Source organism: Geotrypetes seraphini, chromosome 5 (genome assembly GCF_902459505.1).
Source record: "Geotrypetes seraphini chromosome 5, aGeoSer1.1, whole genome shotgun sequence".
NCBI lineage: Eukaryota > Metazoa > Chordata > Amphibia > Gymnophiona > Dermophiidae > Geotrypetes > Geotrypetes seraphini.
Genome location: NC_047088.1, coordinates 120,908,865 through 120,934,548, shown reverse-complemented (window position 1 = coordinate 120,934,548; position 25,684 = coordinate 120,908,865). Strand labels below are relative to the sequence as shown.

Here is a 25,684-nt window from a genome sequence, read left to right as displayed (position 1 = left end):
ATTGCTGAAGGGTTAGAAGGAAAAGTGTGCCTTTTTGCAGATGATACCAAGATTTGTAACAGAGTAGACACCGAAGAGGGAGTGGAGAATATGAAAAAGGTTCTGCAAAAGTTAGAGGAATGGTCTAATGCCTGGCAACTAAAATTCAATGCAAAGAAATGCAGAGTAATGCATTTGGGGATTAATAATAGGAAGGAACCGTATATGCTGGGAGGAGAGAAGCTGATATGCACGGACGGGAAGAGGGACCTTGGGGTGATAGTGTCTGAAGATCTAAAGGCGAAAAAACAGTGTGACAAGGCAGTGGCTGCTGCCAGAAGGATTCTGGGCTGTATAAAGAGAGGCGTAGTCAGTAGAAGGAAGAAGGTGTTGATACCCCTGTACAGGTCATTGGTGAGGCCCCACTTGGAGTATTGTGTTCAGTTTTGGAGACCGTATCTGGCGAAAGACGTAAGAAGACTTGAGACGGTCCAGAGGAGGACGACGAAAATTATAGGAGGCTTGCGCCAGAAGACGTATGAGGAGAGACTGGAAGCCCTGAATATGTATACCCTAGAGGAAAGGAGAGACAAGGGAGATATGATTCAGACGTTCAAATACTTAAAGGGTATTAACGTAGAACAAAATCTTTTCCAGAGAAAGGAAAATGGTAAAACCAGAGGACATAATTTGAGGTTGAGGGGTGGTAGATTCAGGGGCAATGTTAGGAAATTCTACTTTACGGCGAGGGTAGTGGATGCCTGGAATGCGCTCCCGAGAGAGGTGGTGGAGAGTAAAACTGTGACTGAGTTCAAAGAAGCGTGGGATGAACACAGAAGATTTAGAATCAGAAAATAATATTAAATATTGAACTAAGGCCAGTTACTGGGCAGACTTGCACGGTCTGTGTCTGTGTATGGCCGTTTGGTAGAGGATGGGCAGGGGAGGGCTTCAATGGCTGGGAGGGTGTAGATGGGCTGGAGCAAGTCTTAACAGAGATTTCGGCAGGTGGAACCCAAGCATAGTACCGGGTAAAGCTTTGGATTCTTGCCCAGAAATAGCTAAGAAGAAAAAAAAAAAAAAAAATTTAAATTGAATCAGGTTGGGCAGACTGTATGGACCATTCGGGTCTTTTTCTGCCGTCATCTACTATGTTACTATGTTACCCAAAGCCATATGGAAAGTAGGTGACTGTAGAAAAATCTACACCCAACTGGAGTCTCTTTTTTTTGTACTTGCATATATCTCTACTGGCATTTCAAACTACAGGTTCAAAGGAACAGGAGAAACTGTTGAATGTACTAACGGCCTCTTTTACAAAGCCGCGCGGAAACAGCCCCGAAGCCCTTTAATTTTCTATGGGCTTCGGGGCCGTTAGCGCAGGGCAGCCGATAGCTCAGCTTTGTAAAAGAGGCCGTAAGTGTGAGGAGAGTTCTCCAGTATCTTGAAGAGACAAATAATATTTGTCTATCCAACCATCTTTTTGTCCTAACTAATAAGCCAGGCTGAGCAAGCCACTGTTATCTTTCAGAGCTCATCCATGAGAAGTGTATCTTCTTCTTGGGCGGAGACCTGAGTGATTCCACCCGAGATTTGCAGAGCAGCTACATGGTCCATAATTCATAGCTTTAATAAGTTTTATAGTGTGGATGGAACAGTGTTCTCTGTGGTAAGGGCAGACTTATCTTGTTCCATTCTAGATTCCAGGGACTGCTTTGATACATTCCATTTGTCAGGACTCATATGCTTTGTGGAACAGAAGGGACGATTAGGTACTTACCTCGATAATCTTCTGTTAACTCAGCATACGAGTCCTGATGCTTCTCCCTGTCAGTATAATTATTCTTATCCTGCCAGTCGGCTAATATGAATACGATACCATATTGTAAATATAAATGCAGTTGAGAGTATGCAAACTCCATAAATTCATGCAGGAAGGTGGCTTGGTTGTTTTGTCTCATTTGATATATGTTTGGATTAACAATTTTCATTCCAGTGCAATAGGGATGATATACTGAACCATAGGGTTATCCATGTGTGCTTGTGAGAACTGTGCAGAAGATGTCATAGCTTTTTACTCCTCGTCCTCTTTGGGTTGTGATGTCCTCATCAGTTCTTCTGCTTCAAATGAGCATGAAGGTGTCTCTCTGATCTTCTCGGTTTACTTCATGTTATTTTTCAGTGTTTTTGCAGATTTTTTGCGGTGTTAAATTTCCTCTGAGAAGGGTTTTCTCTGCCTGCTTGGAGAGGAGCAGACTTCTATTTGCAGCTGGGGCTCGGTTCAGCATTTGCTCACTTCCTTGACTTGGTCAGGAGCTTGAGTACAGGCTGTTATGCACCAATAGCATTCTTTCAGGGTGCTTAAAGTGCTGGCTGCAATTTTTAACCTCCCCTCTTCTCTTTCATCCAGCATCCCAAGGGGGAAGAGTTGTTGTCTTCTCAGGCTTTTACTCTAGAATTTGTTAAAACTCCTCTGGCAGGCTTACACTCAAAAAGGTCTACAAACCCGAAGCTACTGAAGAATAGCTAAGTATAAGTCCAAAATGTATTAGGAGATCCACACAAAATATCCCCAACAAGGGAAAATTAATAATTATCTCAAAATTAAATTAATTTTTGTGTGCAAGGTCCTCAGTTAACACAACTCACTTTATCGGGACAAGCTCTGCCATGTTGAGTTGAAAGCTGTATAAACCCATAGGGATTTTTTTTAAGCGTGTTACATTCTTGGACCTTAGTGTAGTGGTATTTTAATATAAAGTGCAAACTTGCACAAAGTGAAAAATGTGCATAGGTCTCTCCAATATACTTATAGTGCAATGAAAATTGCTACATTTATTTTCTTGATTTGGGTTTCAACTTCCCAGAATGTACTCCCCTTCGCATACAAACTGTTTCCTGAATGAATAAAATTTAAAATGAAAGAGCTGTGTACTTATCTCACAAAATGGTGGCATATAAACAGTCCATCGTTTGTGCTGTATACATGAATGCTCAACAGAGCTCTGTTTTGGAGTCAACAGACCTCCTTCCTCAAGAGCAACAGCACTGAACCTCTCACAAGTTAAAGAGGGAAGGGTGGGAACATGGAGAGCTGAGTTGGATCCCAAATGAAAATGGTGCTTTCACTAAATTCTACCAAGTGGACATAGCAGTAAGGGAGGATGTCTCTTTTGGCTTTACAGTACTGCACGCAGGCTCATCAAGCCCACTCTACACTTTGGGGACTGCTTAGGTATATCCCTTCAGTTCAGCATACAATCCCTATTGCACTGGAAAAATAGCTTAGATTCTTACCTTGATAATAATCTTTTCTAGTAGATAGGGATGGTATGCTGGAACCTTCACTTGTCTGGTTTTTATTCACCTGCTTGCTGTTTCAATGCTTCCAGCTCAAAGGTCAGCTCCCTATCTGAGTTTTTCTGTCAGCCAGACTTTAGGTCTGGGAAGAGTCTGTGGTGTGTGGTGGGGCTGGAGTCTGCCAGCAGAACAAAGAGCTGACCCATGCCACTATCGCACAATCCAGCACTCCTTGGAGGGGCCACAGGGTAGTGACAACTAGTAAAAATAATAACTGAGTCTTCCAGCCAAATCCAAAAGCAAAGCATTTATTCTGGTAACTTATAGTTCACTGTATGGGCTTAAATGCCCCTCACAAAAATAACCTTTCCACAGGTGCACAAATCACAAGACACACCAATCAGTGTTTGAATGGCTAAAAACAGTTCATTCGCAACAACGCATCATCAGAAGGGTAAAACTATCCTATCGTTCCGTTTAGGGGGGATTCTGACTTAGAGGCGTTCAGTCATAATTCCACAGATGACAGCTTCGCCCCATTGGCTCCTCAGCCAAGCACATACACCAAATGTCTGAACCTGCAGTTCCTCTTGTCCTGCTCAGTACGAGAGGAACCGCAGATTCAGATATTTGGTTTATGTGCTTGGCTGAGGAGCCAATGGGGCGAAGCTGCCATCTGTGGGATTATGACTGAACACCTCTAAGTCAGAATCCCCCCTAAACGGAACAATATGTTAGTTTTACCCTACTGATGACGCATTGTTGCAATAGTAACCCTGCTCAGTATGAGAGGAACCGCAGGTAAAAACAGTTCATTAGCATTCTTCAAACTTCAGTGAACATCTTTCCTTTTCACATGGCACTGCTGCTCTCCCAGTTGACTCTTGGTGGCAGGAAAAAGTCCTTGGAACCTGTGTTCCTTCAGCTAGACTAAGGCCACCCTGCCTTTGCCTTTCTCCTCTTCTCCTGTGCTTTGCAGCCAACTTAAGCTCTTTAAACATCACAACTAGAAAGCTCTCTTTAGCTTTCCCATAAACAACAACCCCCTCACTGACCTAAGTCAGTGGGGTAGGGGAACTGTACCACCCATTACACTAAGATGGTTCTAGTGCCTCCCTAGTTCCCCCCTCCTCCCCCCCCCCCCACTATCATGGGTTTCTGACAATGCAAGGGTTTCTATTTAATTACAGGGCACTAACACAATCAAGTCCCCAAACTTCTCTTCAACCCATCCCCTTTCTCATACAGCAATCCCTTTCTTTGCCTTGGGGGAAATAAGGTTCTCAGCACTAATGCTCTAAGTCCTTGCATTCATTCCAAAGTACATTGTATACAACAATCTTTAGAACCATCTGCTTTCATATTACATATTCTCTCAAGTAATAAAACCTCACTCTTGCCTTCCTTTTGTGGCTCAGGATCCCATTCCATAGGAATGTCTCCTGCCAGGTCAGGGAAACTGATCTCAACTTCATAAAGTGCTCTTCATCAGTGAGCTCTTCTGTCTTGTCTGATAGAGAGTTCAAAGGATCCTCTTGGGCAGCTTTAAACTGAGAAAACTCCCATTGCTCCTTTTTTCTGCCCAAGCCCTGATATTACACTTCTCTCACCTTTGCTACCTTTCTGTAGAAAGCGTCCCCTCTGTGCAGGCACGGGAACTTGGTGTCTCTGGGATTCTGTGCCTTCCCTGAAGTTCCCTGGCTTCAGAATCCTGGGCTGTCTTCCTTTGCTCCCAGGTATGCTCAATTTATTACTCAAAGACTTTTCCCTCATAATGTCACCCTGGACAACTAAAGGTTGTGATCCTTGCACACCGTGTGTTTCAGCCCAACTGCCCTCCTTTAACCCTTTCTGTATCAGCTGACATAAGAATTGCCGCTGCTGGGTCAGAACAGTGGTCTATCGCGCACAGCAGTCCGCTCCCACGGCGGCCCCCAGGTCAAAGACCAGTGCCCTAACTGAGACCAGACCTACCTGCGTACACTCCGGTTCAGCAGGAACTTGTCTAACTTTGTCTTGAATCCCTGGAGGGTGTTTTCCCCTATAACAGCCTCTGGAAGAGTGTTCCAGTTTTCCACCACTCTCTGGGTGAAGAAAAACTTCTTTACGTTTGTATGGAATCTATCCCCTTTTAACTTTAGAGAGTGCCCTCTCGTTCTCCCTACCTTGGAGAGGGTGAACAACTTGTCTTTATGTACTAAGTCTAATCCCTTCAGTATCTTAAATGTTTCTATCATGTCCCCTCTTTTCAAGAGAGAAGAAGCCCAGTTTCTCTAATCTCTCGCTGTATGGCAACTCCTCTAGCCCCTTTACCATTTTAGTCGCTCTTCTCTGGACCCTTTCAAGTAGTACCGTGTCCTTCATGTATGGCGACCAGTGCTGGACACAGTATTCCATGTTAGGGCGTACCATGGCCTGGTACAGCGGCATGATAACCTCCTATCTGTTCATGATCCTCTTAATCATTCCTAGCATTCTGGACGGCTTCATCGACTTGTTGACCAGTAATCCCAAGTCTCTCTTAGGGGGGTCTCTCCAAGTACCACCCCGGACATCCTGTATTCGTGTATAAGATTTTTGTTACCGACATGCATCACCTTACACTTATCCATGTTGAACCTCATCTGCCATGTTGCGGCCCATTTCTCGAGCGTGTTTGTCAGGTAGCAGATCTTCGCAGTCCTTCTGCATCTTCACTACTCTGGATAACTTCGTATCATCCAAAAATTTAATCACCTCACTTGTACCAATTTCCAGATTGTTTATAAATATCTTGAAGAGCACGGGTCCAAGCACCGAATCCTGCAGCACTCCACTGGTGATGCTTTTCCAGTCCGAGTATTGTCCATTTACCCCCACTCACTGTTTCCTATCCGCCAGCCAGTTCTTAATCCACTTGAGTACTTCACCCTCGATTCCATGGCTCACAATTTTTCGAAGTAGTCGTTCATGCGGAACCTTGTCAAACATCTTCTGAAAGTCCAGATATACAATGTCGACCGGGTCACCCTTGTCTATCTGCCTGTTTACTCCCTCGAAGAAGTGCAGCAAGTTCGTCAAGCAACTTCCTTTGCTGAAGCCATGCTGGCTGGTCCTCATCAGATTGTGTCCGTCAAGGTGCTCAATGATGCGCTCCTTTATCAGCGCCTCTACCACTTTCCCGGTATCAAGGTCAGACTCACCGGTCTGTAGTTTCCTGGATCACCCCTCGAACCTTTGTTGAAGATTGGCGTAACATTCACCACCTTCCAGTCTTCGGAATCCTCCCCGATTTGATTGACAGATTGGCTATAGCCCCTTTCAGTTCCTTGATTACCCTTGGATGGATGCCATCCGGTCCAGGGGATTTATCATTTTTAAGCCTATCAATCTGCCTACATACCTCTTCAAGACTGACCTTCAACCCTGTCAGTTTCCCATCTTCGTTTCCCGTGTATAGCCTGTTGGCTTCCGGTATGTTGTGTATATCCTCTTCAGTAAACACAGACGCAAAAAATGTGTTCAGTTTGTCGGCAATAGCTTTGTCCTCCTTTAGCATTCCCTTTATTCCATGGTCATCCAACGGCCCCACCGCTTACTTCGTGGGTTGTTTCCCCTTAATATATCAAAAGAACAGCTTGAAGTTTTTGCCTCCTTGGCTATTTTTTCCTTGTAATGTCTTTTGGCCCCTCTTACCACCTTATGGCACCTGCTTTGATGCTGTTTGTGCTTTTTCCAGATTTCATCTGTTTTTGACCTTTGCCATTACTTAAACAAAGTTTTCTTGTCTCTGATCACTTCCCTCACCGCTACAGTGAGCCACGCCGGTTCCTTGTTCTTTTTCCTCTTGGATCCTTTGTTGATACGAGGTATATACAGATTTTGCGCCTCGGTGACCATGCTCTAGCGTTTTTACAGAGTTTATCCTCTTCTTAATCTTCTTCCTTACCATGAGTCTCATCCCTTTGTAATTCTCTTTTTGGAAGATCAGCGCCATGGCCGTCGTTCTGGATCGATGTTTCACCCTTGTGTCCAGGTCAAAGCGGATCATATTGTGATCACTGGTTCCTAGCATCCCCTCTACTTCTACACCTTGCGCCAGTCCTCATAGTCCATTTAGAATCAAGTCCAGAATTGCGTTTCCTCTCGTATTTTCCTTGATGAATTGTTCCAGGAAGCAATTGCCTACACCATCCAGGAACTTGTTCTCCCTACCGCAGCCGGAGTTGCCTAGTCTATCCCCGGATTGCCTCCCTTGCAGTTGTGTTTCATCTCATCTGTCATTTCTCCATCAATTTCTTCTGACTGCCCTGGGGGTCGGTAGTAGATGCCAATCTTCATTTCCGTTCCATTTGTTCCCCTAATTTTGACCCATAGAGACTCTGACTTATTCTTTATCCCAGGACAAGCAGGCATGATATTCTCACATGTGGGTGACATCATCTACGGAGCCCCGATGCGGACAGCATTTCAAGCAAACTTGATTGAAGATTCAAGCTTGCTGTGCTGCACCACGCATGTGTGCCTCCTGTCTCCACTAGAGGGCGCATCCCCTCCTCGTGGTCTCTCAGTTCGTTTTTTTTCCGCTGTGCTAAGAAGACACGTTTTTTCTTAGCTCTGCCCCAGTGCTTTCTTTGCACCGCGATTTGTTGTTTTTTCTTTGTTTAAAGTCGCTTTGCATACAAAAATTTTTTCTTCTTCCTGCTCTTCGCGCTTTTCGCGCTTTTTTCTCGCGATCCGGGGGCTCCCGGGTCGTCGTGGCCGCGTGGCCTGATTGGCCGTGGTCGCCTGGACTTCCTATGTCCCGGCCCATTTCGGGCTTTAAAAAGTGCACCGGGTGCGAGCGTCTTCTATCTACTCACAGACCCGCATCGCTGGTGCATCCTCTGCCTGGGGGCCGATCATCCAACAGAAACTTGCCCCCGGTGCGCAACCTTCCAACACCGGGCGCTCCGCCGCTGACGGGCCCGCATGGCGGACCTATTTGCTGCTGATCAACCCTCGACCTCGGCCTCGAGATTGGCCCCGGCTTCGGCCTCGATCTCGGCCTCGGGTACCTCGGCCCCGCCTCGGGACTCGACCTCGAAGACCCCGAGCTCTCAGAAGTCTTCCGCTCCGGGTAAGTCCCCTCTTCCTTCCTCAGTTCCATACCTCCAAAGAAGCCATCCTCGGGGACAATGGCCGGACAAGGGGGGAGTTCCTTGCCCATGGCCCCAGCGAAACCCCCAAAGACCTCGGGACGTGCCTCCACCACTCGGGAATGCTCTGAATCGAGATCGCCCCCGGTGGAGTGCACCGCGGCCTCGGACATGCCGTCGATGCTGTCCGTGCCGGTATTCCAGGAGCTGCTCCGAGCAATGATCACAACGGAGCTCTCCGCTGCCATGGCTCACCTTCAACCGACCTCGACCTCGCATGCGCCGGACCAGCCTGAGCAACGCGTCGAGACCCCTCGAGGCAAAGCACACCATTTTCGCCGCCTCTCTTCTTCCTCGGATTCCTCTCCGAGGCACTCGAGGCGCGCGTCCCCGGCGGAGCACCGCGGGGCGAAACGAAAATCGAAGCCCCTCTCTAAAAAGGCCCGGAGTTCGCCTCCGGTTCGAGGCCGCTCCCCCTCAACCCGATCGGGGGGACCGCTACGGGTTACCGAGCTGTCTCTCACTAACCCACAGCTCCTACTGACTCCCCCTCGGACCGGGGCTCCGGTCCGAGTCTCCAGGCTTTCGCCGAGGGAGTCGGGAAGGGGTCCCGACCCGACATCGGTCAGTACCCCGTACCCTGGCGTCGTCCCCGAGGGGCTCCTCGAGGCGACGCAGGTCCTCGACCCTGGAGCGTTTCCATAGCGTGTCCCCGGCGTCGGATCGAGGGTCCGAGCGAGAACCTCGCTATTCGAGGGAGGCTTCCCCTTCCTTCTCGGCGAAACGGAGGTCTCGGTCACCGTCCCCGCAAGGGGCCAAGGGATCCCACGACCTTCCTTCACGAGGTTCGTCCAGGACATGGGACGTGCCCTTGACTTGGACTTACAATCCGACTCGAGTACTCCAAGGAGTACCTGGCGGAGCTGGCATACTTGCCTTCCCCGCCCCGAGAGTCCCTCCGGCTACCGCTGAACCCGGTACTCCGGCAGACCCTCATAAGGAACCTCGAGACTCCCTACATGGTGACGGCGGTCCCATCTAAAATGGAGTCAAAGTACCGAACGGTGCCTTGCCCAGGGTTTGAGCAACCACAGCTGTCCCACCAATCCTTACTGGTGGAGTCTTCTCTGAAGAAAGCTCACCCCTCTAGAGTGTCCGCGGCGGTTCCTCCTGGACGCGAAGGCCGGACACTAGACAAATTCGGACATCGGTTCCAGGCAAGATGGTAGAAGCACTGATAAAGGACAGCATCTGTGAGCACATAGAAAAAAATGGGCTGATGAAAGCGAGCCAACATGGCTTCTGCAAGGGAAGATCATGCCAAACAAACTTACTGCACTTCTTCGAGGGGGTAAACAGCCATTTGGACAAAGGGGAACCTGTAGACATCATCTACCTTGACTTCCAAAAGGCCTTTGACAAGGTACCCCATGAGCGGTTACTTAGGAAGCTGTGGAACCACGGGGTGGAAGGGGACGTACACAGATGGGTCAAACACTGGTTGGCAGGCAGGAGACAGAGGGTTGGAGTGAAAGGTCACTACTCGGGATGGAGAAAGGTCACGAGTGGAGTTCCGCAGGGGTCTGTACTTGGACCACTGCTGTTCAATGTATTTATTAATGACCTGGAAACGGGGACGAAATGTGAAGTTATAAAATTTGCGGATGACACTAAACTCTGTAGAAGGGTCAGAACTACAGAAGAGTGTGAGGCCCTACAAAGAGACCTAAGCAAACTGGAGGAGTGGGCAAATAAATGGCAGATGAAATTCAATGTAGGGAAATGCAAGGTCATGCATATAGGGAGAAAGAACCCGATGTTCAGCTACCAAATGGGGGGATTAGTATTAGAGGGAAGTAACCTTGAAAGAGATTTGGGGTGTACTGGTGGATACAACAATGAAGTCAACGGCGCAATGCGCAGCAGCCGCGAAGAAGGCGAACAGAATGTTGGGTATTATTAAAAATGGTATTACGACCAGAAACGAAAGAAGTCATTCCTGCCGTTGTATCGGGCAATGGTGCGCCCGCACCTGGAGTACTGTGTTCAGTATTGGTCACCGCATCTTAAGAAGGATATGGCAATACTTGAGAGGGTCCAGAGGAGAGCGACACGAATGATTAAGGGCATGGAAAACCTTTCATACACTGAAAGATTGGAGAAGCTGGAGCTCTTCTCCCTGGAAAAGCGGAGACTCAGAGGAGACATGATAGAGACCTACAAGATCATGAAGGGCATAGAGAAAGTGGAGAGAGACAGATTCTTCAAACTTTCAAAACATAAAAGAACAAGAGGGCATTCGGAAAAATTAGAAGGGGATAGATTCAAAACAAATGCTAGGAAGTTTTTCTTTACTCAGCGGGTGGTGGACACCTGGAATGCGCTTCCAGAGGATGTAATAGGGCAGAGTACGGTACTGGGGTTTTAAGAAAGGATTGGACAATTTCCTGTTGGAAAAGGGGATAGAGGGGTATAGATAGAGGATTATTACGCAGGTTCTGGACCTGTTGGGCCGCCGCGTGAGCGGACTGCTGGGCACGATGGACCTCAGGTCTGACCCGGCAGAGGCATTGCTTATGTGCTTATGTGCTTAAGAACTCTATGATGGCCTCTAGGGTCCTAAACTACACTTTCACCTTTTCCTCCTACCTGAAACACCTCATTGGGCTGCTGGCTTCCTTCTCGGGGGACCTACCGCCTCCTTCTCGAGGACTTTTCCAACCTCCAACTGCACTTGTTCCATGCCGCTTACGATGGCTTTGAACTGTCTTCCAGGGTCGCAGCCTTCGCGGTGGCCATGCGCCGACTGGCGTGGCTAGGGTTCATCGATATGGACCCAAACCTGCAAGATCGGTTAGCTAACCTCCCTTGCGTCGGGAAGGAACTGTTTGACGACACCATCGAGGCAGCTATGAAACGGTTGTCGGAACACGAACGTTCCTTCGCATCCCTCGTCCGGCAAAAACCTAAACCGAAAGCCTCTCGCCCCTTCCGGGGATTGCCTCGCCGCTACCCCCAGAAGTCTACTCCGGCCTTTTCCAGACCGCCACCGCGACGCCTCCAGGCTCACTCTAGGGCTCCACCAAAATCACAGCCCACTGCGCCTGCGAAGCCGTCTCCGTCCTTTTGACGGGATGAGCGGACGGGGGCGGGCCCCCTCCGCACCTGGGTCTCCTTCCCATCGGGGGCCGCCTACAAGCCTACTACCCTCGCTGGGAAGCCATAACGTCGGACTCATGGGTCCTTGGCGTGATCTCATCAGGGTACTCGCACAACTTTCGGGAGGTTCCTCCTGACAGCCCACCGAGTGCATGTCCTCCCAATCGAGCGCAGCTGTCCCTCCTCCTCTCCGAGGCACAGGACCTCCTTCGCCTGCGGGCGGTGGAACCAGTTCCCCAAAATCAAAGGGGCCAAGGGTTTTACTCCTGTAACTTCCTGGTACCGAAGAAGACGGGAGACCTGCGCCCGATCCTGGACTTGAGGCACCAGAACAAATTTCTGATGAGGGAAAAGTTTCGGATGCTTTCCCTTCCGATTCTTTACCCCCTGATCGACGAGGGCGATTGGCTCTGCTCCCTCGATCTGAAGGAGGCCTACACCCATGTTCCGGTGCACCCTGCTTGTCGCAGATTCCTCCGCTTTCAGGTGGGGGACCTCCACCTACAATACCGGGTCCTCCCCTTCGGCCTGTCCTCGTCCCCTTCACGAAGTGCCTCGTAGTGGTCGCGGCTGCCTTGTGCTCCCAGGGTCTGCAAGTATTCCCATACCTGGACGATTGGCTGATCAAAGCCCCGACCAGGGAGGGGGTTATCTCAGCGACCCGACAGACTATTACTTTGCTTCAGTATCTGGGGTTCGAGATAAACTTTCCAAAATCCCAGCTGCGCCCCTCTCAGTCCTTACAATTCATCGAGGCCGTGCTGGACACGATCCGTCTTCGTTCCTTCCTTGCCCCTCAGCGGCGAGAGGCGTTGGTAAATCTGAGCCGACAGGTATCGAGATCGACCTCGGTCTTGGCACGACAGATGATGACGCTCCTCGGCCATATGGCCTCCACAGTCCATGTTACCCCGCTTGCTCGACTTCACCTGCAGTTACCACAGTGGACTTTGGCATCACAATGGCGTCAGGATCAACCGCCATGTGACAGTGACTCCTTCCTTGCAAAGATCGCTCCGTTGGTGGACCGACTCTTCGAATCTTTCCAAGGGCTTGCTCTTTCTCGCCCCTCCACACCACAAGGTCCTAACCACGGACTCATCGGAGTACGCTTGGGGGGCTCATGTAGACGGTCTACACACTCAAGGTCTGTGGACCACAGAGGACCGTCGCTGCCACATCAACGTGCTGGAGCTTCGGGCCATTTACTTCGCCGCGGTGGCCTTTCAGCATCTGCTTCACAACCGGGTGGTTCTCGTCCGCACAGACAACCAGGTGGCGATGTACTACATAAACAAGCAAGGAGGGACGGGGTCTTGGCCCCTCTGCCAGGAGGCCTTACGGCTCTGGGAGTGGGCGGTCTCCCAAAACATCTCCCTTCAAGCGGTTTACATCCAAGGGGAACAAAGCTGCCTGGCGGACAGGCTCAGCCGCCTCCTCCAGCCACACGAGTGGTCCCTGCATTCTCAGGTGCTGCGACAGGTGTTCGACACGTGGGGGACTCCCCAGATAGATCTGTTCGCCTCCCCCAACAATCAAAAACTGCCTCTCTTCTGTTCAAGGATATACTCCCCGGACCGTCTTGAGGCCGATGCCTTCCTCCTAGATTGGGAGGGAAAGTTCCTCTATGCGTTCCCGCCGTTTCCTCTGATTCTGAGGACGCTGGTCCATCTAAAATCTCTGAGGGCCACTCTGATCTTGATCGCTCCTCGATGGCCCTGCCAGCCTTGGTTTTCCCTACTACTTCAACTCAGTGTCAGGGAACCTCTGCTTCTGCCTGTCTTTCCCTCTCTGCTATCTCAGAGTCGGGGTTCACTGTTACATCCCAATCTTCAGTCTCTTCATCTGACTGCTTGGTTTCTTTCCCCTTGACTTCCTTCCCTGTATCTCAGTCGGTCAGGGAAGTGTTGGAGGCTTCTCGGAAAGTCTCGACTAGACTCTGCTATTCTCAGAAGTGGACTAGATTCTCGTCCTGGTGCTCCTCTCACCGCCAGGACCCGGTGTCAGTCCCTGTGTCCTTGGTCCTGGAGTATTTGCTCCATTTATCTCACTCTGGCCTGAAGACCAATTCCATTCTAGTCCATCTCAGCGCCATTGCTGCCTTTAATCAGCCCCTGGAAGGGAAGGCTCTTTCACTCCATCCCTTGGTTTCCCGTTTCATGAAGGGGCTTTTGAATGTTCATCCTCCCCTCAAACCACCTCCAGTGGTTTGGGATCTTAATGTGGTTCTAGCTCAACTGATGAAACCTCCATTTGAGCCTATGGATAAGTGTCATCTTAAGTTCCTCACTTGGAAAGTGATCTTCCTAATCGCTCTCACTTCTGCTCGGAGGGTTAGCGAGCTGCAGGCCTTGGTGGCGGACCCACCTTTCACGGTATTCCACCACGACAAGGTGGTCCTCCGCACTCACCCTAAGTTTTTGCCTAAGGTGATATCTGATTTTCATCTCAACCAGTCCATTGTTCTGCCTGTGTTCTTTCCCAAGCCCCACTCTCACCCTGGAGAGGTGGCGCTCCACACTCTTGACTGCAAGAGGGCGTTGGCTTTTTACCTTCAACGCACTCAGTCTCATCGGACAGTTCCACAATTGTTTTTGTCCTTTGACCCTAATAGGTTGGGACGCCCAGTTTCCAAGTGCACCTTGTCCAACTGGTTGGCTGCTTGCATTTCTTTCTGCTACGCTCAGGCTGGTCTCGCGCTGCATGGTCGAGTTACGGGACATAAAGTCCGAGCGATGGCAGCTTCGGTAGCTTTCCTCAGGTCCACGCCTATTGAGGATATCTGCAAGGCTGCCACGTGGTCTTCGGTTCATACCTTCACCTCTCACTACTGCCTGGATACACTGTCCAGAAGCGATGGCCAGTTCGGCCAATCGGTATTACGTAATCTATTTTCTTAAATTGCCAACTTCCCTCCACCCCTTCGTTATTAGCTTGGAGGTCACCCACATGTGAGAATATCATGCCTGCTTGTCCTGGGATAAAGCACAGTTACTTACCGTAACAGGTGTTATCCAGGGACAGCAGGCATATATTCTCACAACCCGCCCACCTCCCCGGGGTTGGCTTCTTTGCTGGATATGTGAACTGGAGACCACGAGGAGGGGATGCGCCCTCTAGTGGAGCAGGAGGCACACATGCGTGGTGCAGTACAGCAAGCTTGAATCTTCAATCAAGTTTGCTTGAAATGCTGTCCGCATCGGGGCTCCGTAGATGACGTCACCCACATGTGAGAATATATGCCTGCTGTCCCTGGATAACACCTGTTACGGTAAGTAACTGTGCTTTGTGTTCTCTCTGGTAGACTCGATTCCCTCTTTGATGTATAGGGCAATGCTCCCACCTTTTTGACCCACTCTGTCTCTGCGGTATAGCTTGTATCCCGGTAGCACAGTGTCCCAGACGTTTTCCTCATTCCATCATGTTTCTGTGATGCCGATGATGTCAAGGTTATCTTTTTGTTCCATAGCTTCTAATTCACCCATCTTATTCTTTAGGCTCCTTACGTTCGTGTACATACACTTGAGTTTGCATCCTGTTACTTTCTTGCATTTCCTTCCCTCTTGTGTTCCTTTCGATCCATCCAGCTAGCACCTTGCTTATAAAAAGGAATAGTAGGGGCAAGTGGTAGGAATCCTATTCTCCCCTGCAGTATTCCCTCTCTGTTGTAATCCCTGCATTCCTCTAGGGCAGGGGTCTCAAAGTCGCTCCTTGAGGGCCGCAATCCAGTTGGGTTTTCAGGATTTCCCCAATGAATATGCATGAGATCTATGTGCATGCACTGCTTTCAATGCATATTCATTGGGGAAATCCTGAAAACCCGACTGGATTGTGGCCCTCAAGGAGGGACTTTGAGATCCCTTCTCTAGGGCTAGCTACAGGTTTACTGGGTTTGTTCCTCTCCTTTGGAATTGGGACAGATTTATAGGGGAATTCATTAAAGGGGAATTTTCACTAGTGACGGATTCTTCCCTGTCACAATAGTTTTGAAGGAGCATGTTTGAACTCCATAAATGTTCAGACTGATGTTTCTTTATTGAAATTTGTTGAATGAACTTTCTTGAAAAGTTGTTGCATTTTCTTGTTCATCTCTAAACTTGGTTGTTATTTAACAATTTGTGAGCAGATCAGAAATATGTGTTCAGGGAGTTTCCCTGTGTACATCCTTCTGTCTTTTCATTTAGACCTCTCATTGGCTTTGGTACAAACTGATGGGGGCAGCACAGCCCAGGGAGAAGGAGGAGGAGTGAAAAGCTGTGATTAACATCTTCTGCATAGTGCTTGCAAGCACACATGGATAAACCTACAACTCAGCATACCATCCCTATCTACTGGAAAATATATGAAGCTATGAGGTAAGAAGCTAATCTCTTTTTATACTTCTTACAGAGCAGAACAGAAGTATCTTGTAAGGGAAGTTCCCTTTACCCCTTCTTCCTATTGTAGTGGCTAGTGAATGTTTTGATGCAAACTGAAAAGAGGCAGTATAGCCCACTGAGGAAGGAGGCGGAGCTGAAGAAAAAAATATTGATTCCTTCTGCAACAGTCCACGATTTGGGGGACTTAACCCACTTGTCAACACCCGTATGCTATATTAATAGAAAGATTATTGAGGTAAGTACCTAATTTCTCATCACCTCCTTTCTTCCTGCTGGCCATTCTTCTCCCTATGTACTCAAGCATACTTCTCGCCTTTTCAACCTGTTTGCCCATCTTAAGATAGATCATCACATGTAATCACAACAAGTCCCACTTCTAATTTGTGCAAAAACATATTTCACCCCTTAAACCAGGGCTACTCAAATGCTGAACCACAGTTTGCAATCTGACTGCCAAAGCCTTCCAGTGTGGACAGCTGGGGTGCCCTTTTTTTTTGGCCCTGAAGCCACAGCTAGAAATGGTAGCATCTCACCCTTATCCCTTTCTCCTGGATACCCATGTACTTCCTCCCCACTGGTCCATCCAGCGTCTCTTCCTCTCCAGCACCTCTTTTCTCAGACAATTGGCAACTACAACAAGATTTGGATAAGTTCTTAAAAGAAAAGTCTATAAGCCGTTATTAAGATGGACTTGGGAAAATCTAAGGTGAATAAGAATGATTTTTTTAAAATTTAAATAGATTTTTCCTCAAAAACGCATTTTATTTTAAAAAATCCAATCTAGGGAGTCACGTGATGTGTTGAGCAGAGCAAGACGTGTCTTGCCTGAGCACCGGGGCCCTGAGTCCTATCCCTCCTCACCGGGTCTCTCCCTTGCCTCTTTTATTGTGGTGGTGATTTGTGCAGTGCATGGACAGGTTTTGTCCAGGATATTAATCCAGAGATGAGCGGAAAGGCTACCCAAACAGCCACAGAGGCCTGATCCTAAGATGGTGTCGGCAGAGTCAGGTTCCGCACTCCTGCTGTCTGCTGAGCACATCGAGGCGCTCATGGCCTCGATGATGCGCGCCCTGTACTCCCGATTTGAACAACTATCGGGGCAACTTTCCACGATGGAAAATATCTCGGAAACAACTAGGCGCACGGGAGAGTTGAAGTTCCGAGTGGCACTGGTTGAGGACATGCACACTTCCTCATCAGCGGATTTAGTCACCCTCCGGGAGTAGCTACAGCGCCAGGCTGAGAAGCTCAAAGACCTTGAAAATCGCTCCCAGAGGGACGACTTGAGATTAGTGGGTTTGCCCGAATCTCTCCGATGCTCAACTGCTTTCCACCCTAGAGTCCTGGCTCCTAGCTGAACTTCCGCTGCCAGAGGGCATGGGACTGGTGCATCTAGAATGAGCGCATCGTCTGGGCCGGCGGCGGGATGATCATACACGCGCCCGAGTTGTCATCCTGAAGGTCCATAATTATGCGCATAAAGCAGAACTTATGCGACAGTATAAAGGGAAAAAAATACCCTCTGCTAAGAGGGTGAACCAACCAGGCTTTTCCAGGACTACTCCGCTTCTTTGCAGGAGCAGCGGTAGCAATTCTCCCCAGTATGCTCTGCATTGTTTGAAAAGAAGTAGTGTTTATGCTGTATCCAGTGCTACTGAAAATCTGGACAGGAACCAGGTGGAAGACATATGACACCGTAGAAACTGCATGAGCCTACTTAGATAATCTATCCCGGGAGCCTGGAGCCTCGTCGTCCCCCTGATGGGCTTGACTGAAGCAGTGGTTACCTCTGTGGACATTGCTGGACAGTCTTTCCTGAGCAATGGTACTTCAAGACTTTACCCCACTGTGTTATCCATATGTGTGGGTGCCATTGTTTGATTCTCATTGTAGCGGTCTTATTGCTCGCTTTCATGGTCTGGTGCCCGAGGAGAATGGCTGTGAGTGGTGCGTTTGTGTGGGATTGGGATCTACTTCTGTTTGGCTGTATGAGAGATGGAGTGTATGGGAGACAAATATTTGTGGCTGTTTAGTGCATGGTTTGAGTTTCTGGTGTGTGGTGGGGCATGAGACAAGCTGTAGCGCACCTTTACTGTTCTTTTAGGTTTGGGTGTCCGGGTTGCTCAGTGATCACTTTCACTCTGATTTTAGCCGTGACCCAGATGGCTTAGTCTGTTGGTGCTGTGCGAATACCCTCCCTATAGTTTTTTTTTTTCCATTTTCGAGAGGGGTAATTCAGCTGAAGTCCCGGGCTCATCTTTGGGACTCTTCCAGTTCTTAGGGGGTCGTCATAGTTGCACAGGCCAGAGCCTCTATTTTGATCTTGATAATAGTGCTCCTTCAATTCGGAGGTGGGTGTGAGCATGTTGGTGTGACTGTTGGCCTGCAGCTGGCTTTGAAGCTGAGTGAGGTGGGGGGCTGGGGGTCCTGTTCACATCGTGCTGTGACTCCTTCGTTCTGCTTGCTTTGGCGGTGCAGAGCGAGTATACTTGGTTGTATTTTGGGTTGTGGTGGGGGCAAGAGTTGGGGGCTGGGTGGTTGGGGACTTGGGTGGGGGGGATGGTGGAGGGTTGTGATGTGGCTGGGGTAAATGTCGGGGGAGAGGGTGGTTTGGGTTTTGGGTGTGTGTCCTATATGCTGTATTGGGCCTGCCTCTTTCTGCTGCTACTTGTTTGGAGCCTTCAAGGGACCAGCATTGTTTGCCTTTCAGTGTCTTAGATGCTGTGGTGCATGTCCGCCAGACTTGCAATTCTTCTGTTTTGTTTGATTCCTCTGGGTTTAGGATGGGAGTCCGGAGGATGCTACCAGTTCCTCATGGTTTTATTTGTCTTTTTCTAGATCTTTTATAACATGCCATGGAATACAGTGAGAATACATACCTGGAATGTTGCAGGTATTACTTCTCCCATAAAAAGATCTAAGATCTTCTCCCAGCTCAAGAGGCATTCTGTGGATATTGCTTGTATCCAAGAAACTAAATTGACTGTAGCTGAGCATGCAAAATTGGCGACGGCCTGGTTTGGCCAGGTATTTTCTTCTAATCCATGGGAAAAGGGAGGAGTGGCGGTTCTCCTTCAGAAAGGATTCCTGGGACAAGTTGATCAGTTGCAGTGTGATGCCTATGGGAGATATGTGCTATTGCGGGTACGTTTACCACATTTTACCTTTTTACTCCTTGCTATCTGTGCCCCTAATAATTATGAGCACACATTTGTTTTTACAGCTGATCCACACGATAATGGACACAGCTGATCTGCCTGTGGTCCTTGCCGGTGACTTTAACCAGGTTTTGTACCCCAGTCTTGACTGCTCTTCCCCAAGAGGGCCCATATTGGGCCGCAGAAAGGGCATCCCTTTTCTTTGCAACACCTTGGACATGATAAATCCTTGGCGCCTTTTGAATCCCTCCACTCAGGACTACACGCATCTTTCTAGAGTCACGGTACTTTGTCGCGCATAGACTACATCTTATTATCTTCCTCTTTGTTCCAGAAGGTAGCGTCAGTGGATATTGTAGTATCTGATCACGCGCTCTGTTGGGTGGACTTGGAACTTCCATCGGTGGTGTCGGGTGCCTTTCATTGGCGTTTCCCATCTTACTTGTATAAGGACAAGCATTTTCAGGATTATCTTTTGTCTAAATGTGAAGACTTCTGTCGGTTTAATGAACAGCATCAAGATACACCAACTCTGTATTGGGATATTCTCAAGGCGGTGTTGCGTGGTGACATCTTACAGTACATGTTCACTAGGGCTCGACGGATTGCTAGTGGTATCGTTACCCTAGATAAGGACACTTCACAAAAGAAAGCTATTTATATTCGTAACCCTTCTTGTGCTGCCAAAGAGGCTTACCTGGCCACCCAAACTGCTTTGAATGCGCTTCTTCATGAGCGGACTCAGAAATGTCTTTTCCGCCGGTGCTTTAACTTTTATAGATATGGTAACCGCTCGGGGAGACTGTTGGCTCGCATCATTCATACCTGCCAGGGCTCTCGGTATATCTCGGGACTCAAAGACGGTCAGAGACATCGTCTCCACCATAAAACTCAAGACATCATGGATGTCTTTTATGCCTTTATTCCAAGACATGTACGCTTCCCCAGATGCTTCTGCTGTGGACCCCTCTCTAGCAGATTATTTTTCTGACTCTCACCTTCCTCAGTTTACACCAGGTCAGTTGGCCATATTGAATGGTCCTTTGACAGCAAGAGAGCTGCAGAAAAGTATGAAATAATTGCGTACTGCGACAGCTCCTGGCCTTGACAGATACTCTTCCTAATTCTGTAAGATGCTTTTACCACAGTTGTGTGCCCTGCTTCTCTCATTTTGACCAGGTTATCGCTGATGGGCAGTTCTCTGCGGGGTCCAATGTGGCGTTGATTTCCTTGATTCCCAAGCCGGGCAAAGACCCGCAATTCCCTGGTTCTTACCGTCCAATTTCACTCTTGAATGTTGATATTAAGCTTTTTGCACATATACTGGCGAATCGTCTCTCTCCCATTCTTTCTACTTTGATTTGCCCTGAACAGGTAGGCTTCGTCAAGGGCTGACAGTCGGTGGTGAATGTCCGGAAGTATACTATATCTCTTTTTCATTGTCAATCTTTGGCTATGCCCACGGTTGTGGCAAGTTTGGACGCTGAAAAGGCCTTTGACAAAGTCCGTAGGGATTATCTTTTTGATCTGTTACACTATATGGGGTTGATGGGTTGGTTCTTGATGGCTCTTTATGCTCTATATTTTCAACCCACTGCACACCTGTTGGTGAATGGCCAGCGATCTGCTTATTTTGCTATTGTACGTGGAACTCACCAAGGCTGTCCCCTATCTCCTTTGTTGTTTGTTTTATACCTTAAACCCCTCTTGCGTACTCTAATGTTGGATGCAGCGGTGTCGGGAGTTCTAGTGTGGATGCCGGAGACAAAAGTCTTGGCTTTTGCAGATGACTTGCTGTTGGTCTTGACTCAGCCACTGGTCTCAAAAGCCATGTTGGGGGTGATTGATGAATTCTCTTTCTACTCTGGGTTCCAACTCAACCGCCATAAGTCACTTATTCTACCATTAGGCGACACTTTGCCCCATACCTGAGTGGGCGATTTCCCTTTTCTCTGGGCTGGTGACACTATAAAGTATTTGGGTGTATGGATTCCTAGAGATTTTCACAGAAACTAAGTTAAGGCTTTGGCAAGCATATCCCCTGTTGACCTTAAACCCTTCAAAATTGGCCCAACACATATCAAAGGTCACACTCTAGATATGATCTTTGCCTCAGGGGAATTATTTGATAATTTCTCAGATCTAGAAATCTTAAAAGTCCCATGGTCTGACCATAGTCTAATTCAATCAACACTAGTTATTTACCCCCCTCATGATCCCTTTAGATCTCCCAAAATTATTAAAGTAAGAGATTTCCAAAATATAGATGACTCGCTTCTCGTTACACCATTACTGGATCTGGATAACTTTAACTCTCTATCTATAAACGACCAACTAACTACCTGGAACAACACCTGTCAATCTCTTTTAAATAAAATTGCTCCTATAACAATTAAAACTATCTCTCCAAAAAAACAAAAAAATCCCTGGTTCAACTCTTCTCTTGTATTACTAAAACAACAGTTACGTTCAGCTGAACGTAAATGGCGAGCCAAACCCACATCAAACAATCTGGAAACGTACAAAAATCATTCCCAATATTACCGCCAAAAGATCAACGAAACAAAAAAAAAATATTACAATAAAAAAATATCTATGACTAAGAATTCTTCTTTACTTTTCAAAATATTAAAACAATTAACTACCTTTAAACATAAACCGGATATTCCTGTCAATGATTCCCTCACAGCTGACAGTTTAGCTGATTTTTTTTATACTAAAATTAATACTATCAAAGCTAACATATCCAACAAAACTCCTGCTATTTCTGATGAAGATCAAATTAATTTTCAAGCTACATGCTCTAAGTTTATCATTCCTACCCTATCTGAACTAAAACAGTTGTTTCAATCAATAAAACTTAAAGGTTCGAAAAATGAAGCATTCCCTCCTTTTCTACTTAAACGATACTTCTCAATTTTCGGTCCAATTATTCTACAAATTATCCACAAAAGCTTGTCTTCATCATCAATTCCAGAAGACTGGAAACATTCTGTTCTTCTACCAATTATCAAGGATTCTAAAACCAGTCCTTGTGAATGTTCTAACTATCGTCCAATTGCGAGTCTTCCATTCCTAGCAAAACTAACTGAAAAGGTAGTTTTTCAACAGTTATCAGACTTTGTAGATAAAACTCATGTCTTGCATCCCAATCAAGCAGGATTTCGCAAGAATCACTCAACTGAACACTCTTTATTAGGTCTTGTTACTACTATTCATTACTTTCTGGACCAACACAAATCTGTCATTCTCATTTCCTTAGACTTAGCGGCAGCCTTTGACACTATTGATCACCATTTACTACTTCACCGCCTTTCTTCCATAGGCATCAAAGACCAAGTTTTAGATTGGTTTAAGTCATATTTTACCAATAGATCTTCTTCTGTACACTTTAACAATTCTACTTCAAAGCCTTATCAAACAAATTATGGTGTACCTCAAGGGTCCATATTGTCTCCATTACTTTTCAATATTTATCTGGCCCCTCTCTTAACTCTTTGTCAATCTATAGGATTTACAGTGTATGCCTACGCGGATGATTTCCAACTTTTACACCCTATTGATTCTTCAAGCTCCCAGGATATACTCGAAATCAACCGTAAGTTGACCAAAGTTCACGATTGGTTGAACAATAATCAACTTTCTTTAAGTATTAATAAATCTACATCTATGCTTTTTTCAGGGAGAGAAGGTGTAAAACTAATTAACCCAATCTTAATAGATAACAAACCTCTATACCTTACTACCAACACAAAAATCTTAGGCGTCATTTTAGACAATAATCTTTCTTTCAGATTACACATCAGTGCTTTGGTAAAAAATTGTTTCTATAAATTAAGAATGATCCGCTCATTGGTTCCCCTTCTAGATTCATTTTCACTCAATACCTTAATACATTCTCTAGTGATCTCAAAGCTAGACTACTGCAATTCCTTGTTAAAGGGGGCATATCTTAAGGATATAAGGCGCCTCCAAATCATACAAAACACTGCAATAAAGGTAATCACAGGTTCAAAAAAATTCGATCATGTTACACCACTGCTTCAAAATGCTCACTGGCTACCAATTTCATATAGAATCACCTATAAAATAGCACTATTAGTCTTTAAGACATTAAGAAATAATACACCTGCATTTATAGACAGGCTTCTGATCCCCTACAGCCCCTCTAGAGTTCTTAGATCTTCCTCACAAGCGTCCCTTTATGTTCCCTCTTTGAAAGTCATAGGTACTCGCCGTGACCTTATTTTTTCGGTTACAGCCCCTACCATTTGGAACTCCCTTCCTCTTCATTTAAGACTTGAACAAGAATTGAATAAATTCAAAAATAGTTTAAAGTGTTTTCTTTTTAAAGAAGCCTTTAACTAAAAGTTTATTTTTCGGTTCATTCCTAATTTTATCGTTTTGTATTAAACTCTGAGTATATACCCCTTTTTTTTTTCCCTCTTTGATTTTCAAGATTGTAAATCCTTTTCTCTTAGATTTCAAGATTGTAAATCCTTTTCTCACATTATCCTTATGTTCTAACCCAACCTGATTAACTCATCTTGTTTTTTTTATTTTTTTATTGTATTTTTTCTTTTCCCTCCTTTCCTACTGTTCCATGTGTTTGTTACCCCAGTTCGTTTTTTAATTTTTTAAGTAACAATTTTTATTTACGATGTATTTGTAATTTTAATATATCCAATTTTATTTCTTTGTTAAACGCTTTGTATCCTGAAAAGCGTTCAATCAAATATTTTAATAAACTTGAAACTTGAAACTTGAAACTTGAAACTTGCTGGGGAAAATTGACTTATATAGCATGCTACTCTTCCCCTATTGGTTGTATCTTTTTCAGATGCTTCTTCTATCTTTTTTCTGCTTCGATTTATCGAGCTTTTGTGCACATGTTGAATACCTTTTTGTGGAACAGAAACGGCCCGCCTGGCGTATCAGGTGGTGGCCTTGCCTAGGGAAAAGGGAGGCCTGGGGCTTCTGAACTTGAAACTTTATATCGTAGCCTGTCAGATGCGTCACCTTAACGATTGGTTCTGTAATGTCTCAAAGTTCTCATTTATGGCGGCGGAAACTTCGCTGCTGCATCCTCTGCATTTTAGTAGTCTGCTTCATGCTCCATTGCGGTACTTTTCTATCACTGTCCGAACATTTCCTCTCTGCTTTTCGATTTGTAAAGCCTGGCAACAAGGCAACGACCGTTCTTTTACCGATTGGGGTAATTCTCTTTTCACGCCGGGATTGACATCCGCTTCATTTCATACATGGCAGTCTCACGGTCTCGTACTTGCATCAAGTTCTCTTGGAGGACGGCAGCATTTGCCCGTTTGCGGATCTGCAGGTGGAGTTTCAGCTCCCAGCTTCAGATCACTTTGCTTATTGGCAAGTGCAACATTACATTCTCACACTACCAGCCAGTGCACTGTTGGGGGACTCCCTTGAACACCTTCGAAAGGGGTTATGCTTGGAAGCACAGAATATCATTCCATTGCGGTTTCATTTGAAATCTTTAGAGGAGTATCTCCCCAGTTTTGATTACACATGTTTGGGTCACCAATGGACTTGAGATCTGGGGGTTCCTATTTCTGCAGACCTTTTGTGTCGTAGTCTTCAAGTGGTATCCAAGATGCGCTTTTCAGTGGTTCTATGGGAACTGAATTATAAGATGACTATGCGGTTTCACATGTCTCCTCGGCGCGCCCAACAAATTTCACTTCAACTGGATGCTTGTTGCCCTAATTGTAAGTTTCTGGGCGCTCATTTGGAGCATATGTTTTTTACCTGTCCCGGGATCCGTGTCTTTTGGGGGAGGGTCTTGGATCACATTTCCTCAATGTGGCATGCCCATTGTATAGTCTTACCTCAGATTTTGTTCTATCATTGTTGGGTACTTGCTCCAGTACCGAAGGGCCTGCATTGCTTTTTAAGAAAAGCTGTACTGCTGGGGAAAAAGGTAATACTCCTGTGCTGGTTGGACAAGTCGCCCCCCTCTTTGCAGCAATGACAGGCGCTTATGATCCATTTGTTGCAGATGGAGCTTCAAATGGCTCCCAATCTGGAGTCCCAAGCAGGTCAGCGTTTGCAAGATGTCTGGGCCCCTTTTTGAAATACATTAACACCTGCGGCGTGTAGTTATTTGCTGAACATGTAATTTTAGGCTCTTGATTTTTAGCCCTTATTGAGGCACTTACCTTGTTATGACGCTCCTAGAGTGGCAGCTTTAGTAAACTGCATTTGTATGGGCTACATCTGCTGTTTGTAGGGAATGGGGGGGTTGGGTTGGGGGGAAGGGGTTGGAGGGGAAGGGGAGAAACTTGTAAAAATGTTTCTTCTCATCTCAAAGACTGATATATTGTTCTTGTGTTGGCTTTTATTGTATTACTTGTTAGTTTTTCCTTGTTCTGTTTAATAAAGATATTTTTAAAAAATCCAATCTAAAGATACTTTTCTATTTAAGATACATTATAGTCTAAAAGTTATTCATCATGAAATAAGGATTAGTTTTCATAAGGCTATATATGTCACGGTTGACTTGATTTAAATCATGGTTTTGAACAGAAAAACTCGTTCTTTCTGATATATTTACAACCAGATG

General features: G+C 46.6%; 1 protein-coding gene across 5 annotated transcripts in view; it reads left to right on the top strand.

Annotated features, from left to right (window-relative positions):
• The window catches only part of SH3BP4 (SH3 domain binding protein 4), a 241,357-nt gene that overhangs the window by 45,343 nt on the left and 170,330 nt on the right, over positions 1–25,684 (top strand). The window contains exon 1 of one of the 5 annotated variants that reach the window (XM_033944886.1): positions 19,064–19,078. The exons of the other annotated variants lie outside the window; for them this stretch is intronic. The gene's annotated coding sequence lies outside the window, so the exon portion shown is untranslated. Of the gene's footprint in view, positions 1–19,063; positions 19,079–25,684 lie in introns of those variants that run through there. 5 annotated transcript variants of the gene reach the window in all.